This window comes from Nicotiana tabacum, chromosome 3 (genome assembly GCF_000715075.1).
Source record: "Nicotiana tabacum cultivar K326 chromosome 3, ASM71507v2, whole genome shotgun sequence".
NCBI lineage: Eukaryota > Viridiplantae > Streptophyta > Magnoliopsida > Solanales > Solanaceae > Nicotiana > Nicotiana tabacum.
Window position 1 is genome coordinate 21,899,610 of NC_134082.1, and position 10,853 is coordinate 21,910,462.

Consider the following 10,853-nt stretch of genomic DNA (forward strand, 5'->3'; position numbering starts at 1 on the left):
CAAGACAAATAAAGGCAAAGATTTGAGAAACTTCCCTTTGTAGTCTCTTCTCTTTTTTTCTTTTTCTTCTCTTTCCTTTATTTTATATTTTTTTCTTCTTTTTTTTTTTGAACCACTTTCCTTGCACTGCTTTGTTCCTGTTTCACGCAAAGAAAAATTTGTCAGTTTTGAAAATGGTGGTCAGTTTTGTGGCCTTGAGTCTTGGGCAGCTTGGCTTCTGCTCGAGTCGATCTCAAGAGACTTTTGCTCTGCATTAACCCTGATTGTTTCACATCCAGTACTATTTGTATTTGTGGCTCAATCAGCCTTATCTCAACTAGAGATATTTTCTTAGGTGACATTTTCTGATATCTTGAAACGACTTCCTACTTTTGAGCAATTTGTCCGTCAGAGAGAATCACGAGGTGTCTTTACTTGTGCCAAGTAGGATGATGAGAGTCTTTTGGGGGGAGCCTTTGCATGAATCCTCAAGGCATGTTAACAGTAACAACCGAGTGTGCTGGCCAAATTTACTTTGTGCAATTGAAAAGCTGGTAGCAGATTTTGAAATCTTTTCTTGCTTGTTTTGACAAGGACTGACTTAGAGGGAAGGACACAATGCTATAAAGAAATAATATTAACAAGAAATGCCCCCTTTCGGAAGGACAGAAGGAAGAGTTTTCTTCTTCTTCTTTTTTCAATAACTAGCCTTAATGGTCATGACATGCATTTTGGACTCAACGGCCTGATCTATCAAACTAATCCAATCTTCCCTTTTGTCATTCTTATGAGCTTTGAAGTCGGGCTTATTCGTGCCAATTCTTTGCATCAGCTTCGCGACTCACTTTCGACTAGTGGTGCCCCGAGGGATTTTCACCAACAAGTCTCTCTCATTTATTCATCTCTGCTTACCGTCGTCTTACAGTGCCCGTGAGGGTTTTCACTAATAAGACTCTCTCATTTTTCTTTTCTTTTTCTTTCCCTTTTTGTGAGAAACTCGACGGTGTTCTACGTCATGTGACAACCATTGCTCATTGCATGCTTCTCTTGGCATTCTTGAAGACATATCGGGAGGTCTTTATTTGGAAGGATTTTGGATAGGGTTGGAAAGAAAGGTCGGCATGAAGGCTCAAAGTAAACTCAAAATGAGGGGTTATGGACTTACAACTCTTGGAACCGACTCTTTTACAAGTGAAATAAAAATCTCTGCCCCAGTTTCAGCTATTAGGGATTTTTTGGATTTTTTTTTTTTGAATTCTTATTTGGTTGGACCAGACCGTGAGACTGCCTACGTATCCTTTTTTTAAGGAGTCAGGTCGAACGTAGTTCAAACATCTGGCCTAAACTGGTTTTTATCTTTCTTTCTGTTTTTTTTCTCTTTTTTTTCTTTTCTTTTTCTTTTTTTTGTTTGCCCCAGCTTCTATTTTTGAGGGCATGGACCTTTGACAATTCTTTTCTTCTTTTTTACACTTGAGCTTTCTAAAAGCTGCCCCAGTTTGTACTCTTGGGGCATGGACTTTTTTTTGGCCTCTAAACTTGATTCCAAAAGAGGGTAATCAAAGAAAAATAACACAGACTTAAAAGGGGTAGCAAAGGATATAAAGTGTTTGGGTAATAGAAAAAGGGCCTCCCAACCTCAAGAACGTCAAACATGGTATCTTTTCATGATCACAGCATTGACGAACATGTCTGTCTTCTTGGTGTGCCATGGTCACAAGACATTTTTTCATCCCTTAGTGACAAACTCTCCAACAAACATCAATTGATTAAACATCATCAGGCCCGATCTTCATAATGATTTGAAGGTGAATTTTACTCGACCTTAGTTCCAAAGTATTCCAACTCTTTATTCATACTCAAAACTACTTTTTTTAGTTATCTAATTCCAGATTAAATCAGTTCCTAAGATCTGGCCAAAATTTCCGCATGCATGTCATGTCATTAGAACTAGTGAGAAAAGAACTAGGAACAGAATAACACAAAAGGACAAACAGTATTTTATTGAGTAAAGGATGAAAGAGTTTTACAACTAAACAAGCAACCTAAAATACGAGTTACAACCCTAAAATAACCCGAATAATGAAAATAGCAATGGAATAAACAGACAAGACTCACACAAATATAATGGAGAGATAGAAGGGTTTGATTTAATAAAGCAAATAAAATCTGGATCACAACCATAAAATAACCCAAATAATAGAAAAAACTACCAAGATTCCTTCCTAGTGCGGAGGGAATGACTTTTCAATTGTTAGGCTTGGCATTTAGCCACAAATTTGCTCATCAGAATCAGCAAAGCCTTCTCCAATTTCAACATCATTAACTTTAGTTAGCAAGTTCCCGAGAGGATTCTCATACTCCATGTCACCAGGCATCATCCCCACAAAGTGTGCATCATGATGTGTAGGTAAAGGATTCTGCGCGATATTCTGGATGTCACTACCTTGGATCACAATCAGGTTTTCCTGCATCATCCTTTCTATTTCTCTTTTCAAATCCCGACAACTTTCAACATTGTGCCCATGGGCATTACAATGGTATTCACACCTTTTAGATAGGTCAAAGCTCCTTGCACGTGGGTCCACATGATTTGGAGGAATGGGTGCAATCATGTCATGACTCTTTAACTTCTCAAATAAGCTTGCATAGGACTCTCCCATTGGTGTAAAATTATCTTTCAACGTTTGTTCCCTTCTATACCCCGGGCAGGGATGTGGGTTATAAGGCACTTGAAAATTTTGTGGAGGCTGATAGAGATTTTGTGATGCTCGTGCTTGCCTTCTGGGGTGTTTTGGTGGTTGGATGACATACTGAGGTGGAGCAATAGGTTATTGTGAGTTCTGAGGTAGATACTAGTGCTCAAGGGAGTCATGGAAAACCTGATGAGGTTGCGCATACCTTTGAGGTGCTCTCCTGTGACCTCTTCTCGACCCTGTTGTCATCATGATTTCTTCATCCTTCTCATTTGTGTCACTAAAATTATCAGATTCAACCTGGACAGCCTGAGTTGCGGCTTTAAGAACTGCTTGACTTATAATTTTGCCTGTCTTAAGACCATTCTCTACCATTTCTCCCATTTTGATTGCTTCCGAGAAGGATTTGCCAACTGCGAACATCATGTTTTGAAAGTAATATGGCTCTTGCGCTTGAAGGAAGATAGTGATTAGCTCGTGGTCATCCATGGGTGGCTTAACTCGAGCTGCTTGCTCTCTCCATTTAATGACATATTCCCTGAAACTTTCAGTTGGTTTCTTCTTCAGGTTTGAAAGGGAAATGCGGTCTGGGGCAATGTCGATGTTGTATTGGAACTGTTTGACAAAGGCCTGTGCCATGTCATCCCAGACATACCAGTGAAACGTGTCTTGATCCATAAACCATTCGGAGGCTACTCCCGTAAGGTTTTCCCCAAAATAATCCATCAACAATTCTTCATTTCTTCCTGCACCTCTCAGTTGATTGCAATACCTTTTCAGGTGAGCTATGGGATCTCCATGTCCATCATACTTTTCAAATTTGAGAGTCTTGAAACCAGGCGGCAAGTGGATATCGGGGAACATACATAGATCTTTGAAGGCAACACTCTTTTGACCTGCCAACCCTTGCATGTTTTTCAACCGTTGTTCTAAGCTTTTCACTCTTTGGGTCATTTCTTCCTGTACCATCTTTCGGGAAGGCTTCTCAATGTTTGTAGGAAGATCAAACGAGTACGAGTGGTACTCAGAAGAGTGGTATTGCTCTTGTTGTGTAGCAAATTGTGACTCATGACGAGGTTGTCCTTGACCACTGGCCCATGCTTGACACATTTCGGTTATTTGCTGTTTCAGCATTCTATTTTTCTCAAACACAGTAGACTCTTGTTGAACCCTCTGACCCTGAGTCTCTTGAGCACTTGTAACAGCTTCGATGTCAGTTATCATTTTTCCCCAGATCTTGTGTTTCTAGCTTACCACAAACCGACCACCTCAACTTTCTTCACAATTCAAAACAAAACATGTTAGAATGGACTCAGTCGGTCCTTATTATTATCAACATTTTTCATTTTGTTTTTCATTTTTCATTTTTCATTTTTCTTTTTAATGGTTGATCGAACCTGATATGGGTTGCCTACATATCATGTGGGAACATGAATCAGTGCGTAGTTCGGGGAGATCATGAATAAAGTAAATAAACTAACTTTTTTGTTTTTGAATTTTTTATTTTATTTTTCGAAAGAAATAGTTATAAAGAAGAAAGGGAATATTTTTGGATTTTGATATTTCTTCAGCATTTTTGCAAAGAAAGACTTCTAAAGAAGAAAGATTTTTTTTTCTGGAATTTCGAAAGAAAAACTTCTAAAGAAGAAAGAAAATATTTTTAGAATTTTATTTTGAATTTATGAAAGAAATGCTTCTAAAAAAGGAAATATTTTTGAATTTTTAATTTTCTTTTCAATTTTGAAAGAAGAATGAAAATATTTTTGGAGTTTTGGAAGAAATTAAGAGAAAATATTTTTGTATAATTTTTTTAAAAAAATAATTAGGGTCTAAAAGAAAGGCTTTCTAAATAAGCAAGTAATGGAAAATATTTTTGGATTTTTTGAAAATTGGGGTCTCAAAAAAAAGACTTTTCTAGAGAGGAAGTAAAGGAAAATATGTTTGGATTTTTTGAAAATTATGGGTCGAAACGGATGAGGTTTGCCTACGTATCTCACATCCGGTAAGAATCGGACCCGCATAGTTTGCCCAGTTTTGACGGAACAAAAGAAAATATGACTTATTTTGAAATGACTTTTCTTTTTTCTTCAAACTTTCAACAGAATTTCAGGGTAATTCAAATACGTACCTCTCACTCTCTTTTCTTTTCTTTTTTTTTTGATTTTCACTTTTTTTTTCATTTTCTTTACCTATTCTAGAAGCCAGTCAGCATGCACGCCGAAATAGACAGATACGCAAGTAGCACGTAAGATGCATCAGGGTAGTCTTTTCATTTCGGGTACACCTGTCCTAGACAGACCCAACCCCTGTGTTGAGTCTCTAAAGTCAAATGCACATGATGCAAACAAACGTTCCTACTAGGGATCCGGCATGAGGCTGAGTTATTCTAGGTTCAAAACCTGGGTATTTGTTCTAGACTGTGTACCCGAGCGGACAACTTGAGCCGAGGAGGGGGATATGTACCGGGAACCAAAAGGCCATCCGGCTTAGTAACTTGTCCGAGCCTCTTTCTTATTTCAAGGTATGACACTAACAGAATAGGGAGTCACGACCAGCGTGCACATCCCCGAAGATGAGAAGAGAAGGGTTTCGTAGCAATTTATATACATTTCAGATAATATCAAAGCGGTAAAAAGCAACATTTAGCACATTAGGCTCAAACATGTAATAAAATCAGATAACAGATAAAACCAAATGTAACAATTCATCTAAGCTCGAATTCTTGAACCCTAAACCAGAGATTCTGGGTTCGTTCCCCAGCAGAGTCGCCAGAGCTGTCACACCTCCTTTTTTCACTACACCCCCGAGAAGGGAGTATAAATAGGGAGTTTTTTTTCAACTTAAAGTGACAATCGAAACGGGATTAATTTATTAAAAATTTAGAGTCGCCACTTGGGATAATTTATGGTGTCCCAAGTCACCGGTTGAAATCCCGAATCGAGGAAAAGATTGACTCTGTATTACAATCCGCGAACCAGAAATCCGGGTAAGGAATTCTGTTAACCTAGGAGAAGGTATTAGGCACTCCCGAGATCCGTGGTTCTAGCACGGTCGCTCAACTGTTATATTCGGCTTAATTATCTGATTTTAATACATGTTTCGACCTATGGTTCAATTTTAACTTTTTAATCGCTTTTATTTAATTATTTTTTTAGGAAAGGTTCAATGTCATCTAAAACATGTCTTCAACCACGTCACATAAATTCACTCGTGGTCCGCAATATATTTTATCCAACATTGTTGAAATTTAGATTTGTGTCACATAAATGCGCACCCGAATTAGGGATTATGTATCGTGGTCATGCCACGAGAACCGTACTCATAGTAACGATGATTTATTTAATCGCGCCTATATTAAGCTATGAATATTCATAATTATTTTTCTTAAAAGCTAATTTGAGATTATTGTAAAGGCCATGAGTTATGGACAAGATATTATCGCGAAAACCATCTTCAATAGCAAGGACTAATCTTGGAGCAACCCAGAATCGAGAGGGTGCACAAGTCTCAGTTAATTGTGAAAATGAGCTCCACCAATACATGAACATATATTACGGCTTTATTGGACTTGGTGGCGCAAAGCGAAATGCATGATACCATTATTATATAAAACCAATTAATTTGATCCTTGCACTTAGAACCCAATTAAGTCAATGCATCCTAATTCATAATTAGCCCACCACCAAGAAGAAATAAAAGCAACAAGCAAAAATTATATTGCAAATCGTTTGCAATTTGGCCAACAAACCGAAACCAGAATTTCTTAAGTTGAAAGTGCAAGAAAGATACAAACTTTTTGACTTGGCATTGATTAACTAGCAATCAAAATAGAGAAAAATGAGATTTATGGACATAATTTAATAAACCAAAATCAAGAATTAGCCAGGTCAAATCCAGGAAATCATAACACTTTTCAAATATAGAGCAAATCATAAATTTGCAAAATATTGAAAGTAAAATTAGAAGAAAAACCTGGAAAGTCTTATGAAGTGGCTCAAAGTTTATATTGAAGAATAAAGCTCGAAACAGCACCGGAATCAAAACTCGTCGGCGATCTCAAACGGCTTAGAATTGGTTGTAGCCAAACTGATGAGAGCAAAAGCTTTCTCTTAGTTCCCTTTGTGTTTTTCTTTTCCGCTAATTACCAAACAACCAAATGTTGTCGTTTCTATTAAGGAAGTCACGGTGAGAGAGCTCCTTTTTTATTAGAAAAGCCGGGTGGCCGCTTTAAGCTCTCAATTTTAGGTTAGCTCCTCTTCTCTGTTTTTGTCATTAGAGACGATGGTCTTTTATTCTTTGTTTTTTCTTGGTCTATATTTTAGGTGCAGGTACTATTATATAGAGGTAGGGATTAGGTTAGGGGTATGGGTCTAGGAATTATGGGCTTGGTAATTATGGATTAGGTCCAAAAATTAAGCCTAAAAATGAGTTGCTCGAGCCCAAGTTCTATTTTTTTCCCACGAACGAGATTAAAAATGCGATCTCATTTATTAATTAATTCTACTTAAGTAAAATAACTATTAAAATAAGACTGACCATTAAAACAAAACTATTTTTGGTATTTTCAAGATTAAAAATGACTACACAACATCAATGAAACTATTTTTTTGTAATTTTTAATTTTCTTGTAATAAAATAAAGTAACAGAGTAAAAACGAGTTGAAATAACTATATTAGGCCTAAATTAAATATTTACGTGCTAAAATATGAAAAATCTCGAGGAGGGTCAAAAATCTCATGTCTACAATAGATAGTTCTTCCACACGGAGTGCCAGGTTCAGATCAGAGCACCCTAAAGTGAGAAGTACTTTCTCCTTCCATTCAGCTCAATTGTCACCAGAAAGCATTGGAATTCGAGCATTCTCATTAAAAATAGCAATAGGAAAAGCTGTAAAGACTGCAAAATAAGAATAAACATACATAAGCTATAAAGTATAATCCAACAAAGGTGAATCGCATAAAATACCAATTCTAAGTATATTCTAGACCCTCATGTGGGCAGAGGTTGCAACGCATGCAAAGTTATTACTTTACTTTATTAGACTAGTAAACCAAAATATATAGAAATTAACATGTACCTGTGGGCATAAGATAATTTTTAACTTAAAGGTTTACTATCGCATTCCAATTAATCTCATAAAAATGGTTACTTTCCTTTAGGGCCGAGTTACCATTTCAATAAGATAACTGGACTAAATAGATGTCACTATAATTTTAATTTTAATCACCAAGCTTTATGTGATAAAATAACTTAGTTCCTTTTATATCAAGTACATAAGATGCAGTAGATACTACTAAGTACATCAAATAAAAGCCATGTCAAAAAATGACATCACGCAATGATTTATCAATACATTCAACTAAACTGAATGTTGATCAGAATCATTATGGATATACACGTTACATAAGCATAATGCTTATCAGAATCCCAACGCTAGAATATGATTCTTATAATTAATTCAGAATTTATAAGAATCAAGTAAACGAGGCAGCGAAACAATAACAACATATTTCATCAAAATATAATGTTTTCAATATATAACTTGTTAAACTTTAATACTAATATAATATGGAGTGCACGATCTCGCTAAACACCAAACACATGATAACCATATGTAAACAAGAACTTATGGCAAGCAAAAACAAAACGCTTCCATAATTTAAATGTCAAAATTATTTCCTTATAGCCAAATATGCAAATACACAAGCATCAAAAGCTCTTATGATAACTATAGAGACAACATCAATTGTTTCATTGTCTAATCACGTGGGTTTACCAACCTCTTCTATTTAAATTACGTTAATTGATCTCTAATTGTCATACAAATGCACAAAGTTCATCCAAACTTATAGGAAATATTCTTACAACAGATCTAATACTTTGCAATTCAAAATAGTGAACTAATATGACAATTCAATTAATTGTCAATATTTATTATATAAGACATATTGTAACCAAGTAACTGCTATTATAGAAAAGAGAACAACTAAAACATGTATAGATCGATCATAACTGACGGAAGCACCCACCAAATAAATCATCTGGATCTATCTTGGATCACCAGAATAAGCAAAGCCTCCCCCCCCCCCCTGTTCTTAAAACGTGAAATCAAAAGTTCATACATAAGGCAGTTAACAAAAATATTCTCATAACCAAAGTTAAAGGTTAATCTATCGACAAAAGTTTGATTCCATATTACGAACTAGTTGTTGCAGAAATGTGATAGTATAGGATGGTAAATTATATTTTTAACTACCGTCAACAAAACTAGACATTGAACCCACAGCTAAAGGTAAGCTCTGATACCACATGTTGAAATTCGAATACACACACAGAGCTAGCACAACGGAATATTAATAGGAACATACCTTCAACCATATTGTTCAAGCGTTGCAAGGAATCGCCCTTGAAATCTTTAGCAAAAAACCTAGAGATCTTTCTAGCCTCTACCTATTATTGGATTCCAGGCTGATAGAGTTACAGGCGTATTTATAGGTAGGCTAGGGACTTTTAGGCAAATATTTTAGCCTTAAGAACTTCTTCCATAGAATACGGTTACCTTAGGGACTCATAATTAATAGTTTCCTTCCATCAAAGAAACTACCATATATGCATAACTACATAATATTATCTAATATATTATTTACTTGGGAGACAAGGTAAATAGTTTATTATCTAATATGTGGGCCACACTAGAAGTCTCTAGAAGAGGCGGTGAATTTCTAACAAAAATTAGTTGAGTTGCTACATGTTTGTTCAACATTCTCGCAAACCCCTGTGGATCCCACTACCTTATCTCCATAAAAATTGATTTTTTTGGTATTTTCTGGTATTTCTCCCAAATGCAACTCAAAGATACGTCATAAACAAATAATATAGTAACTTAGAGTTGAATATCTAATCCACATACACTTATCATTAAATATCTATTAATTCAAAGCTGAATAACTAATATAAACTTCTAAAAAACAAAATCTCAACCATACAATCCTCAAGAACTGTGGAACAGAGTCATTAGCTCTATAGAACAAAACTATGATATTTAATACATCATTGTCCGAAAGAAATACAACAGGAAGCAAAATAAGGAAGGTGACTCCGAGGCCTGCGGACGTAGAGCAGGTATACCTTGAAGTCTTCCAAAAGCAGCTACTCAAATCAACTCTAGCATCCGGCATGGGCAGACGTACCTGCATTTGCATAAAAATTTTGTAGAACCGTAGTATGAATATACCATAGTGGTACCCAGTAAGTGTCAAGCCTAACCTCGATAGTAGTGACGTGGCCAGGTCAAGAGACCTACTAGGATATAAATAAACAGTATGGAAAAGTAATAAGGATAATTAATGGAAGTGAATAAATAACTAATAAAAAACAAGATAATAACATAAACTAATATCAGAAATTAAACATGAGAATACATAAAAGAAGCAACTGACGAGAACCAAAATGATCATATACGGACAACAACTGCTAGAACAAAGAAGAACAAAACAACAAGAATACTCCTGTCAAAAGCTCTTTGCAGCATGAGATGAACAACAAAATAACATAGCGAGGTACCGCCTCGTGTACAATAAGAATCACCACTAAGGTAACGTCTCGTTTTCACATTACACAATTTCAATCACAATCTTTCCTTATACCGATGTGTGAGCCTTATATTTGAAATAGTTTTTGAATTTTTTTTTCAAAATAGCGATACGCACTTTAGCCCCCTTATGACGCCGCATGACTTTGGGTAGTTCCCCTGCAAGCAACACACACATAAGTCCCACCTTAACCCCATGTACATTAACCCCAAGCCTTATACCACCGCATGCACGTCAATATCACATTACAATAACAACTTGTACCACAAGTGCCCACATATCACAATTTGTCAATAATCCACAATATTAATATTTCCACAACAATAGCCCACGACTCTACCACAGTGGGTACAAGAATATCAACAACAACGACGAATATAAAATGTTCATAAAGGAAGATGTTTCAACAATCACAATCTCGCCTCAACGTGATAATGACTTTCACAACTTCAACACAAATAATTCAACAATGAGAAACAATGTATAACCATGATGTTAAATAAGAATAATTCACAATGGAAGAGATAACGTGTAGTAATGACTTCAAATAATGGAAATCAATAATGAAAGAAATAACATCAATAATAA